General features: G+C 44.9%; 1 non-coding gene across 1 annotated transcript; it reads left to right on the top strand.

Moving 5' to 3' along the window:
* The first annotated feature begins 19,367 nt into the window (after nucleotides 1–19,367).
* LOC120657920 lies at nucleotides 19,368–19,476 on the top strand. Its single transcript, XR_005668449.1, has one exon. It is a non-coding gene; the product is annotated as a small nucleolar RNA R71 (small nucleolar RNA).
* The last annotated feature ends 1,134 nt before the right edge of the window (nucleotides 19,477–20,610 follow it).

Here is a 20,610-nt window from a genome sequence, read left to right as displayed (position 1 = left end):
TCCGGAGACAATTTCTGTGTCTGGTGGGTTGGAACCCATAACCGCGGACGGTCCGCCCCTTGGACGCGGACGGTCCGCCAGGGCTGTAACGACTAGTTCTGACACACAATCATTGCACTCCGACTCACTGGTTTATAAGGGCGGACAGTCCGGTTTTTGAACTGCGGACGGTCTGCGATTACGCAGAAAAGATTGTAACGGCTAGTTTTTGAGGGGATCTCTGTATATACTCAATGCCCGGCCTTGTGGAGGCTCTCTTGGCCATTTGGACTGCATACTTGATACATTAGAGCTGAGCTTCCCCTCTCTCACACTTCCTTGCTTAGAGTTGCATCTTTGAGAGTGTGAGAGCATCCTAGTGCATTGCATCAAGAGTTTGAGCTTTGTGGCACTAGGCAAACTTCAAGCAAGCGTCATCGACTTGTTACTCTTGGGAGTTGCCGCTCCCTAGATGGCTTGGAGAAGTGGGCCTTCATTTGCCCTTGAGCTTGGATCATAATAGACATAACAGGTAGTGGAAAAAGAGGTTTATGACAGGCATGAAACCATGCGACACACTATAGGATCAAGAACACCGACTAGAGGGGGGTGAATGGGCGGTTTAAAACTAAAATCACAAAAACTAGAAAAATTTAATTAGTAACACAAGAGAGCCCTATGTCATGCTACAACTATCTCTAGTTTGGGTTTGCAACCTAGGGTGACAAGGTACAAATCAAGCTCTAGTAGTTGGGATTAAACCCAGCCCAACGGTAGTAGGCCCTCCACTCCTCCTAGGATTGCTGCTATTGCTGCTCCAGATTGCGGATCCTCTCACCTGTGTATCGCTGGCAGTTTTGAGTTGACTCGATGTGCTAGCCCAGCGACTCGTCGATGTTGGTGGTGCGCATGTTCAGCTCGCCCAACTGCCGAGTTAGAGTGGCAAAACCTCTGGACGAAGCAGTACGTCATGGGGGTCCGCTGGAGCTGGAACTGGTGGACCGGTGCCCTGAGGCCTGTCGTGCCCAGTCGGTGGAGCTGGCACTCTGCCATGACGAACCTCCAGCCTCATATTGCTGTGGTTGAGGCTGAGGTTGCTGCTGCATGAACTCCTCCCTTTTGGCCTTGCTTCTTGTAACCCTTCCATCAAGACCAGAAACACTATGCCGGCGGCTCTCCTCTTGTGGAACAAGAGGGATGGTTAGCGAACGACAGTTATACAAATGATACCCCGCATTTGGCAACGGGATTTCATTTGCATAACCAAGCGAAAAGAAAATCAAGGAGTCATCCGGGCCTTTCTTGAGCGTGTGGCCTTGAACCAAGTACGCCTCATCAATCATAGGACGGGGCTCCTCAATGAAGGGAACGGGGTTCCCATCTAAGATTCCCATGTTTGATGCGATGCGGGTAACCAAAGAAGTGCATTTAATAGGACCCGTCTTCCGAAAATTTGTGAGCCATTGCTTAACCATTGCTTGCGCGGGGGAGATTCGGATTTTGTTGACCATGGCGTATAATATCATCAACTCATCGTTCCGCACTGGTCGGGGATCATCTATTGGAAAGAGAGTGATAGCCACCCACTTGTGCATCAAACGAAGAGTTGGGTTTTGAATGTCATTGCACCGAGGTGCAAACTTGCCATGAACAACTTGACCCGATATCAAACCCCAAAACTCATGTCGATCAAAACCGCGGCAAGCTTTTGCAAGGGAAATCAGAAAGCGTGCGCTAAAACCATGGAGGTGACTGAAATTTCTCCAATTAAAATAGCATTCAACTCCATAAAGTTGGAAAGAAACACCATCGTCCACCTCCCGAAGAGTGCAAAGAAACTAGATGGTGAGGAGACGAGAACCATTCTCCTCAACGGGCACAAAACCATCCCATCCAACCACATGCCAAACACGAGCGAAGTCAACGTCCATACTTGTTTTTTCGAGAAGGTCCGGATCGAAGGCTCTGGTATGACCAAAGCTTCGATTCTTGATCATGGCGTAAGCTTGACGCTCGCAGTCGTCTTGCAAGTCGAGGTACGGTGCATCATCTTCATCTATTTCCATGTCCTCGGCTTGCGGTTCTTCAGCTTGCTCCTTGTTCCTCTTGTTCGTCTTGCTCATAGTCCATCGTGGTTGGCGTTGGTGTAGGTTCGGGGGAATGACGGGAGCTCGACCCACCCCGTGAACGAGATGAGTTTGACCCTGTCATCTTCTTGATAGCTCCAGAAAGTTTCCGACCTACACCCTTCATGCTTGCAACACGAGCGAACAAGAACGAATGAGAACAACTCAGTTCGGGTTATGTTAGCGAAATTAAAATGAAATTCTTACCCAAGAGTTGTTCCTCCAAATATGTGATCAATCTTGCAGCAAAGAAATGAGAGAGAGAGAGAGGTTTCTTGAAACCAAACTTGAGCCAAAATCTAATGGAAACCCAAGCAAGAATGTGTGAGAGGTAGTGTGGCAGAACCGCCTAAATTATCCCGGCTCAAGTGCGTAAACCATCACCCTAAAGGCAACATTAGCTTAAACGCACTTCAAACGGAACAATTTTTGGTCTGTCGGGTAGCGTCCCGATACAACCACCGATTCTTGGATCGAACAAGCATACCCCGCACGAAGGCGAGTCCAGAGAAATTACAACCACAATTTTTACAACACAGGCATAGTAATGATTACAAACCAGTTGAAAACCTTATTACAAAGCCAACTTAAGTAAAACAGTTATACAAGCCATGGTTATAAGTTCAGAGTCTAAACAGCGGAAGATGAAACACGATGACTACAACACGTCGCCAAAAGTATACCAAGCTAGCCCAAGCTTGGTATCACTCGTCATAGTCATTGCCGGCCGAAGACGTATCCCATTCTACGGACCAGCCAGGAGGCAATGAGCAAGGATAGGTTAAGCTAGCGATCTGATCCTCAAAACTCATACCTGAAAAAGAGTTTCAACAGCAAGGCTGAGTATTCTAATACTCAGCAAGACTTAACCGACAACGGGTAAGAGTAGCCCACCTTAGCTAGACTATGCAAGGCTTTGTAAGGCTCTGGTTTTCCTTTGCTGAAAAGCAATAAAGAGTAGGTCCTTACTTTCAAGTTTTAGCTTCAAGATTCTAGTTGATTAACCATTCTATGTAAGCATCTACTAACCAATCATGGTGGAACTTCTAAGCAAACATCAAGATTAATAAGAATATTGTTGCTCTTATTACTCTGTGTGGCAAAGAGATCAAGCAGTCTCATTTCATCGTGAGAGGCGGACGATTCTGAATCGAAATTCAACCTTGCAAGGGTAACCTAGCACACACGTCTGGAATACCGTCGGGTCATTCCCAAACAACCGTTAACCTTTCTTTCCGGCTTGTGGATAGTGCCACTCTCCCCGACTACAGGGCTCCAAGGCCGAACCTTGTCCCTAGAAGTCGTAGTGTTGCGCAACATATAATAAAACCTATCCCTACTGAGAGAGTGGGAGGTATATCCACTCCCCGGTCCAATCGGCTACTAGGCTTGCCGCGTACCATATTTACGGCATGTGACTAGTACTTTCAAAAACTTAACCAGCACTACCACACACCGCGACCTTAGCAAGTTCATCAACACAGACGGGGTCTCACATAGGACATGATCTCGAACACAACCCCGTCCGTCGTCCTTATATTGATAACAGAAAGTAAACAAGCAATTCCTATAAAGCTCGCGAGTGACAGGCAATCACTCGACTTTTACCGTTCCTATAAGCTTAGCAATTACTCGAACTCAAGTCTAGTGTTCAGTACATAGGTTCCTAGGATCATGCATCTAGGGTTTCAATTCAAATCCTAAGAACTGTAAATGCACAAGTAAGTAATAACAGTAAATGATAATAATTTGAAATATAGGTTATGTCCGGGGCTTGCCTTCTCGGTAGTTGCTAACTATTTCAGCTCTAGGCTCTTCCGAACTTTGGTCCGGGGCTTCAGTTAGTTCCGCAGTGTTTACTTGAGCTTCTAGATCACCTCCGTCAGATTCCGGGATCAGCTCGTACGTCCCGTCCGATAAGGCAGTCGTGTCTATATGTAATGCAAGAACAACATTATAAACAAACATGGGCAATCGTTTATAGAGTAGTTAAATAACACACTTAACTACACAAGGCATCATGATCAACAGCACAAAAGAAGTTAACTAACTTCATAAAATGAGTGGTGGTGATTTTCCTATACAATTAAGTCATGGTTTGTAAATAAAACAACAAATCAGAGTACAAAAAGTAATAAAATCTACCAAAATTACACTAAACAGAACGTGAACAAAGTAATCTACCCTGTAAAAATCATGCCAAGACATTTAACCATTTAATCACAAAAAATCATTTATGCAGGCAACACCTAGCACAAGCTTGAATTATACAGATCAAACTAGAGCAAAACAGAAGCTCAAAATTTAACAGGAGATCTACACAGGGATGATCTAGCTACTGTGAATTTTTCATGATTTTATATACACGGAATTAATTCAGATAAATTAAACAAAACAGACACCAGTTTAACAAGATTCAATTTTAAATCCTGTTCTAGCCATGAACTGAAGCTTAAACTTCCTGGACAAGCTAACCTACTCAAAAAGAACATGCCAAAATAAAATCATGATTTATTACAAACAGAAACTATTTACCATAAATAAAGTGTACTAAACAAAGATTAAAACAAATAAATAGTTACACAAGAGAAATAACCATGAAATTTTTATATCAAAGCTAGTGTTACATGAGTAAACTACCACCAAAATTTCATAGCAATATCAGCTTTCAAGCATCAGATAAGAAAAAGACTATACATCTAGTATTTATTTATCTAGTGACACAAAACCATTTATACAGCAAAAACTTGCAACTAAAGCCTAACATATTATGGTTCTACTGCATAGAGCTCTTCAAAAGGATTCCAAAACATCAAGATTTGCTATTTTACGAATTTTCTATGAATTGATCTAGAATTTCAAAGTTCACTGAAAAATATTACAAAGCAGTCCCTAAGGCACTATTCATCTGAGTCTGAGCCTAATCAAATAACCCCCTGGGTTTTCTTTCCTTTCAACCCGAGGTCCCTGGGCCGGGTCAGAGAGGGGAGGCGGCAGTTGACCGGTCGTTTCCCGGCGAGGGGCTCACCGGCGGCGAGGGTGGAGGGGTGCGTGAGCCTCACGGGTGCAAGGCGCACCTCTGGGTGCTTGGAATCGAGGCTAGGGCGGTCGGAGGTGGGGTGTCGACGGCGAGCGGCGGCTTGCGGGCTCGGAGCACGGCGGCGAGGTAGCTCCGGTGAGGTTCGGGCGAGGGGAAGTGGCCTGGGAGCTGCGCGAGGTCGAGGCGGTGCTAAGGGTGGGGGCTGTAGGGGTGGAGCGGGTCTGGGGTGGCGGCTCCACGGCGGGGTGAGCTCGCCGGCGTTCCAGCGGGGCGGCGGCGGTGTTCTGCGGTGTGGGAGCGAGGAGAGCGAAAAAGGGCGGTAGGAATTGGTTTCTGGGGTATTTGTAGGGCCCGGGCGCTCGCTAGAAGGGGACGGCGGCCACTGCAGCGGGCTCTCCACCGCGACGGCGAGGTGGCGGCGGCGCGGGCGCTTCTGGACTCGGCGGCGCGCGTGGCACGGCCAGGGAGCTCCAGCGCGAGGCAACAGGAGGGGGAGGAGCTCGTCCGCGACGCGTGGGCGCCAGCGCACGGCGGAGTAATGGCCGGGAAAGCCGGGAAGGCACTCCATGGCGGCGTTGTCGGTGGCCGGCGACGGGAAGCAGAGCAGGGAGGGGAAGAAGGGGATAAGGGCGATTTTGCAATTTCCAAAAGTTCCAGGGACCTTTCTGTAAACAAGCAATAACTTTTAAACCAAAGCTCAAATGGAAAAGTGCCCAACATGAAAGTTGTTCAACTTTTCAAGATCTACAACTTTGATGTTGTGCAAAAATTTATTTGACCAAAGATTCAAGAGCTAAAATTAAAATCATTGAAGGGATTTTGAATTCCAGGAAATTTGTCTTTTTCAAAGCAATTTCACTTCAAATGTAGACTTACAAGCAAAATGACTACCATGCATTAAATGCACTGAAATTTTGCACAAACACCCTCCACTAAAACTATAATTACACAACCCATTCAACACAACTGCAAAAAGGACCTTGCATAAAATCATAATTACACATATAACCTTTCATAATTACAAAAAGATCCTTTTTACTTAAATCAAGCACATAATGTATAGCAAACCTACACAATTACTGTGCAAACACCCGGGGTGTTACAGCCTTCCCCCCTAAAAGGAATCTCGTCCCGAGATTACAGGAAGAAAAGGATGCAAAGACTTGGTACCTGGATTGGTGCTAAGAAAGTCGGGAAAGTTTCTTTGGAGAAAATTTTCAGTTTCCCAAGTAGCTTCTTCTACAGTATGTTGATTCCACTGGATTTTGTACATTTTAACTTTCTCCCTTCTAGTACTTCTTTCTTTTGTGTCAAGAATCTTGATTGGATACTCCGTATAAGATAGATCGGATTCAATCTCTATATCCTGTGGTTCAATGATTTCAGTAGGTACCCTGGTGCACTTCCGAAGTTGTGATACATGGAAGACATCATGAATGGCAGCCAACTGAGATGAAAGACGAAGTCGGTAGGCAACGGGTCCACAAGTTTCGATAATTTCAAATGGTCCGATATATCGGGGTGCTAACTTCCCTTTTAAGCCAAAGCGTTGAACACCTTTAGTAGGAGATACTCGCAAATATACAAAGTCTCCTACCTCGAATTGTAAAGGATCTCTCCTTTTGTCTGCATAACTTTTCTGTCTTGATTGAGCTGCTTTAAGATTAACCTGGATAATTCTGACTTGATCCTCTGCCTCAGAGACTAAATCTGGCCCAAAAATTTTGCGTTCTCCAGCTTGTGACCAATTCAAAGGAGTTCGACACCTTCGACCGTATAATGCTTCAAATGGTGCCATTTGCAAGCTGGATTGATAACTGTTATTGTAAGAAAACTCTGCCAGTGCTAGGCACTTAACCCAGTTCTTGCCATATTGAATAGTACATGCCCTCAACATGTCTTCAAGGATTTGATTGATTCGTTCAGTTTGCCCATCTGTTTGTGGATGATAAGCTGAACTACGAATTAATTTTGTTCCAAGGGATTCCTGCATTTGCTCCCAGAAACGTGCTATAAACTGAGGCCCACGATCAGAAATAATCGTCTTTGGAATACCATGTAAACGAACAATCTGATCGAGATAAATCTCTGCGTACTTCTTGGCAGAATAAGTGGTGTGTACTGGAATAAAATGAGCGGTCTTGGTGAGTCTATCAACGATTACCCAAACAGAATCATGCTTATGAGGAGTAGTGGGTAAACCAACGATAAAATCCATACTGATGTCCTCCCATTTCCAGGATGGAATAGATAAAGGTTGGAGAGTACCAGCTACTTTCAAATGACTAGCTTTAACTCTTTGACAGACATCACACTCAGAAACATATCTGGCGATCTCTCTTTTCATTCGAGTCCACCAGAAATTTTGTTTGAGATCATGGTACATCTTGGTACCACCGGGATGAATCGAAAACTTCGATAGATGTGCTTCATCAAGGATTTGTTTTCTAAGCTCATGATTCTTGGGGACAACTAGTCGAGATTCAAACCATAAAACTCCTCTATGATCCACTCGGAAACATTTATACTTTGGTTCACCTTGTGATAACTTTTCCTTGATGACCTTGATACCCTCATCATGTAATTGCCCCATGATGATGCTATCATGAAGTGTAGGCTCAAGGGATATATGGTTCAAACTTCCTTGAGGTACCATTTCTAGGTTTAACTTCATCATTTCCTGGCATAAAGTTTCATTGAATGGTTCTACAGATAGACAATGGCATTGTGACTTGCGGCTGAGTGCATCCGCAACCACATTAGCCTTTCCTGGATGATAGTGCACTTCTAGATCATACTCCTTTATCAACTCTAGCCAGCGTCTCTGCCTCATGTTGAGATCAGCTTGAGTGAAGATATATTTGAGGCTCTTATGGTCAGTGTAAACATTACAGTGAGTTCCCATAAGATGATGTCTCCACATCTTAAGAGCGTGAATGACAGCTGCTAACTCCAGATCATGGGTTGGATAATTCTTCTCATGATCCCGGAGAGCTCTTGATGCATAAGAAATAACCCGGTTGTCCTGCATAAGCACACAACCAAGTCCCGTACCCGAAGCATCACAATAGACATCAAAAGGTTTAGTACTGTCCGGTGTAGACAATACTGGAGCGGTAGTTAATCTTGCTTTGAGAGTTTGGAAAGCTTCCTCACACTTATCATTCCAAACAAACTTCACTCCCTTCTTCAATAACTCGGTCATAGGCTTGGCTATTCTGGAGAAATCAGTAATGAACCGACGATAATATCCAGCTAAACCAAGAAAACTGCGAATTTGATGAACTGAAATAGGAGATTCCCAATCCATCACTTCTTGTACTTTAGTTGGATCAACAGATATACCATCACTGGAGATAGTGTGACCTAAGAATTTCACACTGTCCAACCAAAACTCACACTTGGAGAATTTGGCATAAAGATGATGATCTCGTAATCGTTGAAGAACGATACGCAAATGTTCAGCATGATCTTCTTCATTCTTGGAGTAGATCAAGATATCGTCAATGAAAACCACGACGAATTTATCCAGCTCCGGCATGAAGACTGAATTCATCAAGTACATAAAATATGCTGGGGCGTTGGTAAGACCAAAAGACATAACCAAATATTCATATAGTCCGTATCTGGTAGAGAAAGCAGTCTTTGGAATATCACAAGGCTTGATCTTTATTTGATGGTAGCCAGAACGAAGATCAATCTTAGAGAAAACCTTAGCTCCAGCTAACTGATCAAACAGAATATCAATGCGGGGAAGATGATACTTGTTTTTAATAGTGACCGCATTGAGTGGTCGATAATCAACACATAGCCTCAAACTATTGTCTTTCTTCTTCACAAACAGGGCTGGACATCCCCAGGGTGAAGAACTTGGACGTATAAAACCTTTGTCAAGAAGGTCTTGGAGTTGGACTTTCAATTCTGCTAATTCATTTGGAGGCATTCGGTACGACCTCTTAGAAATAGGGGCGGTACCGGGTTGAAGTTCGATAACAAACTCGATGTCTCTATCAGGAGGCATCCCAGGTAAATCATCTGGAAATACATCCGCATACTCCCACACAATAGGGATATCTTCAAGTTTAATTTCTTTTGCGGCATAAGCACAAGAGTTAATGTACTCTCATTGTGGTAGATAGAGTATGGTGGCTCCTTGATGTGGTGAATCTATCTCGATAGCTCGGGAAGAGATATCTAATAGTACTTTATGTGTAGTCATCCAATTCACGCCTAGAATAACATCCATGCCTTCCAAATTTAGCAAGATCAAGTCTGTCTTTATCAATTTGCTACCCAGCTTAATTGGCACACATCTAGTGATTTGATTGGAAGCTATCTTCCCACCAGGGGTTGTTATCATAAAGGATCCCTTAGTATGACAAAAATCCAATCCTAATCTTGCTCCAAATTTGGCACTTATAAAACTATGCGTTGCACCAGAATCAAATAATATGACTGCGGGTTTATTGTGGATAGAGAAAGTACCCGTCATTACTGGTGCTCCTGCTGGAAGGTCTGCAAGAGTAGTGAAGTTAACTCGCCCTTGTCGGACTTGCACCATTTGCCTCTTGCCCTTGCCCTTGTTGTTGTTGTTGTTGTTGTTGTTGTTGTTGTTGTTGTTGTTGTTCTGATTAGAGTTTTGCCCTGGATTATTCCTTCTGGGTTGTGGACAATTCTTGGCAAAATGAGAAGCACTGCCGCAGTTGAAACATCGATTATTACTATTCCCACTATTGAATTGTGGGGCATTCGGCCTTGGGCTAAATTGCTGCTGTTGCTGTTGCTGAGGCACTGGAGGTCTGAATCCTCCTTGTTGCTGAGGCGGCCTAAAGACAAATCTACCCACTGGGGCATTTCTTTGTGGAGGTCTGGGTGGAGTATTTTGCACCAGGCGATACCTCGGTGGCTGGGCACTCGAGGGTCCCGTTGGTGCCTTCCGCTTTTTCTCAGCACGATGTGCAGCAATACAATCTTCCTGTGTAATGGCCATATTCACCAGCTCATTATAGGTACTGGGCTGAACCAAGTTTAAACGTTCCTTGAGCTTAGTATTGAGGCCACGACGGAAACGATCACGTTTCTTGGCATCAGTATCAGCATGATGGCCCGCATACTGGCACAGATGATTGAAGGTCTGTGCATATTGAAGAACAGTGCGGGTTCCCTGATCTAGAGCCAAGAATTCATTCAACTTTCCTTCAATTAGTCCATCCGGAACATGATGTGATCTGAATGCAGTTCTGAATTCCTCCCAAGATATGATATGTTCAGCAGGCTGCATCGCACAATAATTATCCCACCATATACGTGTAGGACCGCGAAGCTGTTGGGCGGCAAAGGGGGCCTTATTTGCATCAACACACGGTACTGCTAACAAAGCAAACTTGGAAATGATTGTACGGAGCCAAGCATCGGCATCCAATGGGTCATCAGCTTTGCTGAACAGCGGAGGTTGGGTACCAAAGAATTCCTGGTAACCCGCTGGTTGTGCCTCCCGTCCTCCATACTGTTGGCGTGGCTGATTTTGTTGCCCTTGGACTAGCTGGCGAAGCAACTCTGTTTGCATGGCCATTAACTCGGCCAGATTTGATGGGGGTGGCGGTGGTTGCTGAGATCCACTGCCAGTTTCACAACCAAAGCCATCAGGCGTTCCGTGTGTATGACCAACCATCTGTAATTATGGAAGACATCCATTAGATACATATTTCTCGCTTCCAAAATCAATGGTACGTGCAATGATCATACATAGGATAAAACAAAATCAGCAAAATTTAACTAGATGCGGCGTAGCACAATATGCCCAACACATAACTGTGCAACCTTCAAAAATCAAAACTGGTCAGCTGTTAGATAGCTTCATGCTCCATCGTATAGAGACTCAAAACTGAGAGCAACGGGTAAAGAACATAATCTATCAATTCTCTCTTCATTGCTATATGCTATGTTGCTAAACAACAGAGATCATAGAAGGGGTTGGACTGAAATTTAGTCTCATAGATTCAACATGCTAACATTTGATGAGCACATATGCCACAAAAATTTGCAACCTCTTGTATTCATCAAACGGCGTGAAAATGCACAAATGAAGAGATTTGCTAAGTAGAAAGATTATGATTTCCAAACTGGTAGTCGCTACTTATATTACATCCAAAGCAGCCTTGTTCTTACAACCTAACATCGCTTAACCTTACCACATATAATACAACAAGTGGTACTCCTCCCTAAGGCTATTTTACAATAACATCTTCCCTATATACATATGCTACAACAAGAGAACACAACTATCTAGGACAAGTCTAAGACGCCTAGAAGTCGTCGAGGTTGCCCACAGAAGAGGCACTACCGGAAGAAGAGTCGTCCGGCTGAGGGTTAGGCTCAGCAAGTGCGTGCTCTGAATCTAAGTCAGATACTCCCTCAATCTCCTCTGGGTCCTCCTCTGCTGCTGCAGGCTCAGCTGGGGCATCGAGTTGCTCCTGGAGCATACCAACATGTGCTAAAGCATCTGCCCAATCTGCTTGAAGCTCATTCACCTGCCCCTGAAGAAAACCAATAACTATGTTGCGCTGCTCTATCTCAGCACCATGCTCCATAGCCTGATGCTCAAACTGTGCAATGGCCAGATCCCTCCCAGCAACGGCATCCTGAAGTCCCTGAATCTGAGTATCCTTCAAACGTAGGCCTCGCTGAAAACTCTGGGCCAAGTCTATCACCTGGTCCATGTGTCGCTGCTGAAGTATCTGGTAGTGCGACTGAGCATTCATATATCTGACTACTGCCTCCATAGTCTCATCCGCTACATCTCCAATCAAGTGCCCAAAGTGTGTGACCCTGAACAGCCACTCTGCATTGCCAGCACTGACTGCTGGAAACAAACCAATAGGATATGCTGCTACCTCCTCGGGATGGTGCTCACAAAAAGTGGTGATAGCGTTGAGAGCTGCTTTCTCAAACGCATCCACAAGACGGTACCCAATCACCTCGATCTCAATCGGTGGCCACTCCAAGGTGGGGTGCTGAGGAATGGTCATCTTAACTCTGTTCTTCTTAATTCCATCCTCCGAGAACTGGCGTCCCGTGTACTGGGGTGGATCTTGGTAGTGGAAGATACGAAGTGAATCCCAAAGAATCCTCGGAAAACCCTCCCAGTACAGACAGTCGGTATGAGCATTTCCCTCCTCATCCCAAAAGATCTGGGAACAAGTCGCCATCTGAATCAAAAAGGATTTAAATGTGAGTAATGCAATTATCTCAAGACTTCTCAAATAAAGCTTTAAGAAGACTGCGGTAAAACAAATGTGATTCTAATTCACAAGATGATATGATTCCAACTCAAAGAATAATAAACCACAATTGGTACTGGTTCATCATTTGAGATTCTAAGGAATGAAAAGATCCTTATATCAACAAGATGGGGCTTAGGAGGAAGGCATGACTCGAAACCATATTTTTCATCTAAGGAAACCTAAGCATTTTACAAACATGCTACTAAAATCAGAGTTTCACTCACTCATGTTTTAAGCACACTAACACTTATCTTATAAGGATTCACACTAGAAATTCCTTAACAAGCTCATGTAGCAACTTCAACTATTATGAACCAATCAAACATCAACCAAATATGCATGCACGTCCTGACCGACCTCACAAGATAAACAATTGCCAACTATGGTTGGGCTTACGTGGTTAGCACGGTGGTATACATAAATACGGCTCTCCCTATATAGCTAGTCGATACATTCTAACCGTTCTTATCTTATCGAATCGTGGTTAGCGTACCTGCATAAGATTGACAGAACATATATATATATCCAATGAACCTTTCATGCCAGCACTCATGAAAACGTTCCCAAACATTACCGCTCACTATAGAAGCGGCAGCCATACAATTTCCGCCGTATGGCCAACGTTAGCATACGCTACTCAGAGGCGTATTCACAAGTTTCTTTACTCCCAATATAGTCGATCGAAATCGGTATATTGGCAGCAGCTCAAGTAAGTCACTGCTTGAGCGCAGCGTTCGGTTCGCATCGCCGACGGGAAGGTCAGACTCCCTCAGCTGACTGAGTACACTTTACTCCCAATATAGTCAACAATAGTCGGTATATTGGAAGCACCTCAAGTAAGCCACTGCTTGAGGGCAGCGTTCGGCTCGCATCACCGACGGGAAGGTCAGACTCCCTCAGCTGACTGAGGATCCTTACCATCTTACCTCAACGTAGGTGCGTCGTTACAAGAATTAAGAGTTGCTTGTGAGTATGGTTTGACAAAAATGTAAAGTGCTGGAAGTCAGATAACATAAACCATACAGAGATAACCACCTAGTAACTCCCATAAATTCCCTAGGACTTTACGTTCTAAACACAACTCTTAACGAATCCAACGTAGTTTTCCGAAATTCTTTATGGTTCCAATTTTATATGGAAAGCGATTTTTAAGGTTCCAACACCTCTAATGTACGCTTGTAGCTCTGATACCAGCTGTGGCAGAACCGCCTAAATTATCCCGGCTCAAGTGCGTAAACCATCACCCTAAAGGCAACATTAGCTTAAACGCACTTCAAACGGAACAATTTTTGGTATGTCGGGTAACGTCCCGATACAACCACCGATTCTTGGATCGAACAAGCATACCCCGCACGAAGGCGAGTCCAGAGATATTACAACCACAATTTTTACAACACAGGCATAGTAATGATTACAAACCAGTTGAAAACCTTATTACAAAGCCAACTTAAGTAAAACAGTTATACAAGCCATGGTTATAAGTTCAGAGTCTAAACAGCGGAAGATGAAACACGATGACTACAACACGTCGCCAAAAGTATACCAAGCTAGCCCAAGCCTGGTATCACTCGTCATAGTCATTGCCGGCCGAAGACGTATCCCATTCTACGGACCAGCCAGGAGGCAATGAGCAAGGATAGGTTAAGCTAGCGATCTGATCCTCAAAACTCATACCTGAAAAAGAGTTTCAACAGCAAGGCTGAGTATTCTAATACTCAGCAAGACTTAACCGACAACGGGTAAGAGTAGCCCACCTTAGCTAGACTATGCAAGGCTTTGTAAGGCTCTGGTTTTCCTTTGCTGAAAAGCAATAAAGAGTAGGTCCTTACTTTCAAGTTTTAGCTTCAAGATTCTAGTTGATTAACCATTCTATGTAAGCATCTACTAACCAATCATGGTGGAACTTCTAAGCAAACATCAAGATTAATAAGAATATTGTTGCTCTTATTACTCTGTGTGGCAAAGAGATCAAGCAGTCTCATTTCATCGTGAGAGGCGGACGATTCTGAATCGAAATTCAACCTTGCAAGGGTAACCTAGCACACACGTCTGGAATACCGTCGGGTCATTCCCAAACAACCGTTAACCTTTCTTTCCGGCTTGTGGATAGTGCCACTCTCCCCGACTACAGGGCTCCAAGGCCGAACCTTGTCCCTAGAAGTCGTAGTGTTGCGCAACATATAATAAAACCTATCCCTACTGAGAGAGTGGGAGGTATATCCACTCCCCGGTCCAATCGGCTACTAGGCTTGCCGCGTACCATATTTACGGCATGTGACTAGTACTTTCAAAAACTTAACCAGCACTACCACACACCGCGACCTTAGCAAGTTCATCAACACAGACGGGGTCTCACATAGGACATGATCTCGAACACAACCCCGTCCGTCGTCCTTATATTGATAACAGAAAGTAAACAAGCAATTCCTATAAAGCTCGCGAGTGACAGGCAATCACTCGACTTTTACCGTTCCTATAAGCTTAGCAATTACTCGAACTCAAGTCTAGTGTTCAGTACATAGGTTCCTAGGATCATGCATCTAGGGTTTCAATTCAAATCCTAAGAACTGTAAATGCACAAGTAAGTAATAACAGTAAATGATAATAATTTGAAATATAGGTTATGTCCGGGGCTTGCCTTCTCGGTAGTTGCTAACTATTTCAGCTCTAGGCTCTTCCGAACTTTGGTCCGGGGCTTCAGTTAGTTCCGCAGTGTTTACTTGAGCTTCTAGATCACCTCCGTCAGATTCCGGGATCAGCTCGTACGTCCCGTCTGATAAGGCAGTCGTGTCTATATGTAATGCAAGAACAACATTATAAACAAACATGGGCAATCGTTTATAGAGTAGTTAAATAACACACTTAACTACACAAGGCATCATGATCAACAGCACAAAAGAAGTTAACTAACTTCATAAAATGAGTGTTGGTGATTTTCCTATACAATTAAGTCATGGTTTGTAAATAAAACAACAAATCAGAGTACAAAAAGTAATAAAATCTACCAAAATTACACTAAACAGAACGTGAACAAAGTAATCTACCCTGTAAAAATCATGCCAAGACATTTAACCATTTAATCACAACAAATCATTTATGCAGGCAACACCTAGCACAAGCTTGAATTATACAGATCAAACTAGAGCAAAACAGAAGCTCAAAATTTAACAGGAGATCTACACAGGGATGATCTAGCTACTGTGAATTTTTCATGATTTTATATACACGGAATTAATTCAGATAAATTAAACAAAACAGACACCAGTTTAACAAGATTCAATTTTAACTCCTGTTCTAGACATGAACTGAAGCTTAAACTTCCTGGACAAGCTAACCTACTCAAAAAGAACATGCCAAAATAAAATCATGATTTATTACAAACAGAAACTATTTACCATAAATAAAGTGTACTAAACAAAGATTAAAACAAATAAATAGTTACACAAGAGAACTAACCATGAAATTTTTATAGAAAAGCTAGTGTTACATGAGTAAACTACCACCAAAATTTCATAGCAATATCAGCTTTCAAGAATCAGATAAGAAAAAGACTATACATCTAGTATTTATTTATCTAGTGACACAAAACCATTTATACAGCAAAAACTTGCAACTAAAGCCTAACATATTATGGTTCTACTGCATAGAGATCTTCAAAAGGATTCCAAAACATCAAGATTTGCTATTTTACGAATTTTCTATGAATTGATCTAGAATTTCAAAGTTCACTGAAAAATATTACAAAGCAGTCCCTAAGGCACTATTCATCTGAGTCTGAGCCTAATCAAATAACCCCCTGGGTTTTCTTTCCTTTAAACCCGAGGTCCCTGGGCCGGGTCAGAGAGGGGAGGCGGCGGTTGACCGGTCGTTTCCCGGCGAGGGGCTCACCGGCGGCGAGGGTGGAGGGGTGCGTGAGCCTCACGGGTGCAAGGCGCACCTCTGGGTGCTTGGAATCGAGGCTAGGGCGGTCGGAGGTGGGGTGTCGACGGCGAGCGGCGGCTTGCGGGCTCGGAGCACGGCGGCGAGGTAGCTCCGGTGAGGTTCGGGCGAGGGGAAGTGGCCTGGGAGCTGCGCGAGGTCGAGGCGGTGCTAAGGGTGGGGGCTGTAGGGGTGGAGCGGGTCTGGGGTGGCGGCTCCGCGGCGGGGTGAGCTCGCCGGCGTTCCAGCGGGGCGGCGGCGGTGTTCTGCGGTGTGGGAGCGAGGAGAGCGAAAAAGGGCGGTAGGAATTGGTTTCTGGGGTATTTGTAGGGCCCGGGCGCTCGCTAGAAGGGGACGGCGGCCACTGCAGCGGGCTCTCCACTGCGACGGCGAGGTGGCGGCGGCGCGGGCGCTTCTGGACTCGGCGGCACGCGTGGCACGGCCAGGGAGCTCCAGCGCGAGGCAACAGGAGGGGGAGGAGCTCGTCCGCGACGCGTGGGCGCCAGCGCACGGCGGAGTAATGGCCGGGAAAGCCGGGAAGGCGCTCCACGGCGGCGTTGTCGGTGGCCGGCGACGGGAAGCAGAGCAGGGAGGGGAAGAAGGGGATAAGGGCGATTTTGCAATTTCCAAAAGTTCCAGGGACCTTTCTGTAAACAAGCAATAACTTTTAAACCAAAGCTCAAATGGAAAAGTGCCCAACATGAAAGTTGTTCAACTTTTCAAGATCTACAACTTTGATGTTGTGCAAAAATTTATTTGACCAAAGATTCAAGAGCTAAAATTAAAATCATTGAAGGGATTTTGAATTCCAGGAAATTTGTCTTTTTCAAAGCAATTTCACTTCAAATGTAGACTTACAAGCAAAATGACTACCATGCATTAAATGCACTAAAATTTTGCACAAACACCCTCCACTAAAACTATAATTACACAACCCATTCAACACAACTGCAAAAAGGACCTTGCATAAAATCATAATTACACATATAACCTTTCATAATTACAAAAAGATCCTTTTTACTTAAATCAAGCACATAATGTATAGCAAACCTACACAATTACTGTGCAAACACCCGGGGTGTTACAGGTAGTGTGAGTGAGTGTGTGAGTATGAGAGAGCTCAACACCCCTCTCGGCCCCTATTTAAAGAGAAGATGGCACGTGCACCAGAGAAGAGGCAAGCCACAACGGCTATGGAGCCATTGGAGAAGGTGGGGCCCAGGAGCCATTGGCCCTGGGTTGGCCGACCTGTGGGGTCGGCCGGCCCCAGGGTGGGCCCCCTGGTGCCCCCCTTCGGCCTGATGCTTCCTCAACGGTTATGAACTTTGGAAATATGGTGCATGGCCAAAAGTTTGCTCAAAAAGATGTCCAAATTATTTTTCCCAAAGGATTAAAAACTCAGAAAATATTTTTGGTATATTTTTTTTGTAAAAAGGGTAAAGTGCTAGAAAAAATTCCAACATGCAGAAAACAATTTTGAAAATTTCAAACATGCAGTGGAGAAAAAAACAAATAAGGTGCAAAGAAAATGTTGAAAAGCGGAAAACAAATATGAGATAAATACCAATTTACCTTTGGCAAGGGCGCATCGTTTAAAGTCCGACGTGCACGACTATTCTCCATCGTTCTTACCATTCGTCGGCTCGTCCTGGAGAACTGGACGAGGCCGAACTCTCGACCTTCCGCCACACCTTCTTTTCCTTCTTCTTTCTTTTAGGTGCGGAGGGTCGTTGTTCTGGCTGGGGTTCTGGTGCACCCCAGAGTCCTTGCCCTTCACTGTCTTGTTGGATCATGAAGCGCTGCTCTTCCTTCTTCTTGAACCTAAAAAACATATCCTCCTTTCCGACACGGAAACGGATTTCCCCCTTTCCGACATCGATCCTTGCCTTGGCAGACCTTAGAAACGGTCGCCCAAGTACGAGGTCGACTCTGAGGTCGCCCTCCATATCCATTACCACAAAGTCGGCAAGGACGAAGGAGTCTCGAATGGTTGAATCTGCAAGCTGTACGAGCATAGTTGTTGGGAAAAGAGCAGGATATTCAAGTGCTTCATATATTACCTTGGGCATTATATTCACGCTTGCCCCCAGATCGCATAGGCATCGCTCGAAGTGTTTGATGTAGATCGAGCATCTGATCATGGGGACCCCTGGATCCTCTTGCACCGCTGCCACCATGCCATCCCAAACGTCATTCCTTGGGGGATAGTACCTACCTGCATGGTTATTGCGTGGTGGCCTCTGGGACGATTTACCCCGTCCGGTAGACACCATGCTGACATTTTCAACGGGAGACTCGGGTTGCCCCGGTATTTTCCCGCTCTCAACAGCAGGTAACGAAGCAGCAATTTGTGCAAGCTGGGTTTCGATCATTTTGTTGAAACTTAACTGGTTTTTAAGAGTTGAAGACAAAGTTTCAAGCTTGACATTTAAACTTTCCAGGGATTTGTCATTGGCCAAAAGCTTTTTATTTATATTTTCGTTGATTTTAACTTGGCCAAGAACAAGTTCTCTCAAGGGAGGTTGGTTTGAATTGAAATTCGAATTATAAGAAGGATTGTAGTTATTACCTCCCTGAAAAGGTGGACGTGGCTGGTTCCACCCCTGGCCTCCTTGTTGTGGATGGTACCCATTGTTGTTGTTGAGGTAGGTGCAGTCTTCACGGGTTTCGGGGTAGTCGTTCCCCGAATGTCCATCATTACCGCAGACTTCGCACGTGAAGTGCGAACCCGTGGCATAAACGGGAGTATGGATTGGTTGTTTGCTCCCTTCCTCCATATTCTTGATTAGGAGGTCCAGCTTCGCGGCAATCATATCCGTCTCTTTGATGGTATGCATGCCTTTGGTGCGGGGTTGGAGTCGTTCATCGCTCCACCCCTGATTGGAGACCATCTTCTCGACCAATGCTTTGGATTTGGCTATGGTCAGGTCGAGGAAGGCTCCTCCAGCAGCGGCATCAATATTGGCTCGAGATGTCATTGTGAGCCCATTGTAGAAGCTTTGGAGGACGAGCCACTCGTCCATGCCATGATGAGGACAGGCCAGGATGTATTCCTGCAGTCTCTCCCAAGCTTCTGGGATGGATTCCATACCTGTCTGCTGGAAACTTGAAATTCTCCCGCGCAGGGCATTTGTTTTGCCCAGCGGGAAGAATTTTGCGAGAAATGCCTTGGAGCATTTGGCCCAGGTGTCGATGTCCTTTTCTTTATAAAACCACTATTTCGCCTTCCCCAGGAGGTAAAAGGGAAACAGACGAAGCTTGACAACGTTGGCGGCATTACCCCGTATGACAACGGTGTCGCAGAGCTCCAGAAAATTCTGCAAATGTGCATTTGCATCCTCATTTGGCTTGCCACAGAATGGGCTAGCCTGCACCATGTTGATGAGGCTTGATTTGAGCTTGAAGTTCACATCCCCTACATTGATGTTGGGGCCAGTGGCCACATTGTCGGTGGAGGGGACGGAGAACTCGCGGAGAGTCTTTTCAGCCATAGCCTCAAGAACGAGTGGTGCTTCCAAAATGGGTTCCTGTGCCGGGAGGATAGCGAGAGGAGGAACGACGCGAGGTCGTGCCCTTCTCACGAGCCTCTCTGGATTGTCTGTGTAGTTTTCCGGCAGGGAGAAACCGGTCATACACTACCCCTGTCTTCTTTTCAAATCAAAAATAAAAGAAGACATAAAGTGACATTAGCCTGAAAGAGTAAAGACTATATCCTGAGTACAAGGTCTAAGTTAATATCGGCACAATATCTTTGTTCACATGCCGTCCCCGGCAACGGCGCCAGAAATGCTTGTTGACATTTCTTAGCGCAATCACTAGGAATGGTTAATCCTTAGCAATAGTGCCAGAAATGCCTGTTGGCAGTCCTTAGTGCAATCACTAGAAATGAGGGCGCCGAACCCATCCTAGCAACTGCACCCAAGGGGTGCCACTCTTGTGGTATAATCAATACGATTACAGATGGATCCGCAAGCGCACGGATATACCATTGTAGCATTTCACCTGGAGAGTAAGGGTATCGTTATTTATTTGTGTCCCAAAGGACGGCAGTGGCAAAGGTATTGTACTCAACATTAACCATGACATTGTGCCTCAAGCAATAGGCAATATTCTAACAGGGGTAAGTACAGATAAAGAATAAGCAAGGGTAATGCGACACAGCACACATCCACACTCCAAGAGGAAGGAATAAAGGAGAGAAACTATAAAACAAAGAACTACTCTATCCTACATCAAGTCAGCTGGAGCTTAGGCTAGGTTAGGT

The sequence above is a fragment of the Panicum virgatum genome, chromosome 1N (genome assembly GCF_016808335.1).
Source record: "Panicum virgatum strain AP13 chromosome 1N, P.virgatum_v5, whole genome shotgun sequence".
NCBI classification, from domain to species: Eukaryota; Viridiplantae; Streptophyta; class Magnoliopsida; order Poales; family Poaceae; genus Panicum; species Panicum virgatum.
This window is presented reverse-complemented; position numbering and strand designations above follow the sequence as displayed.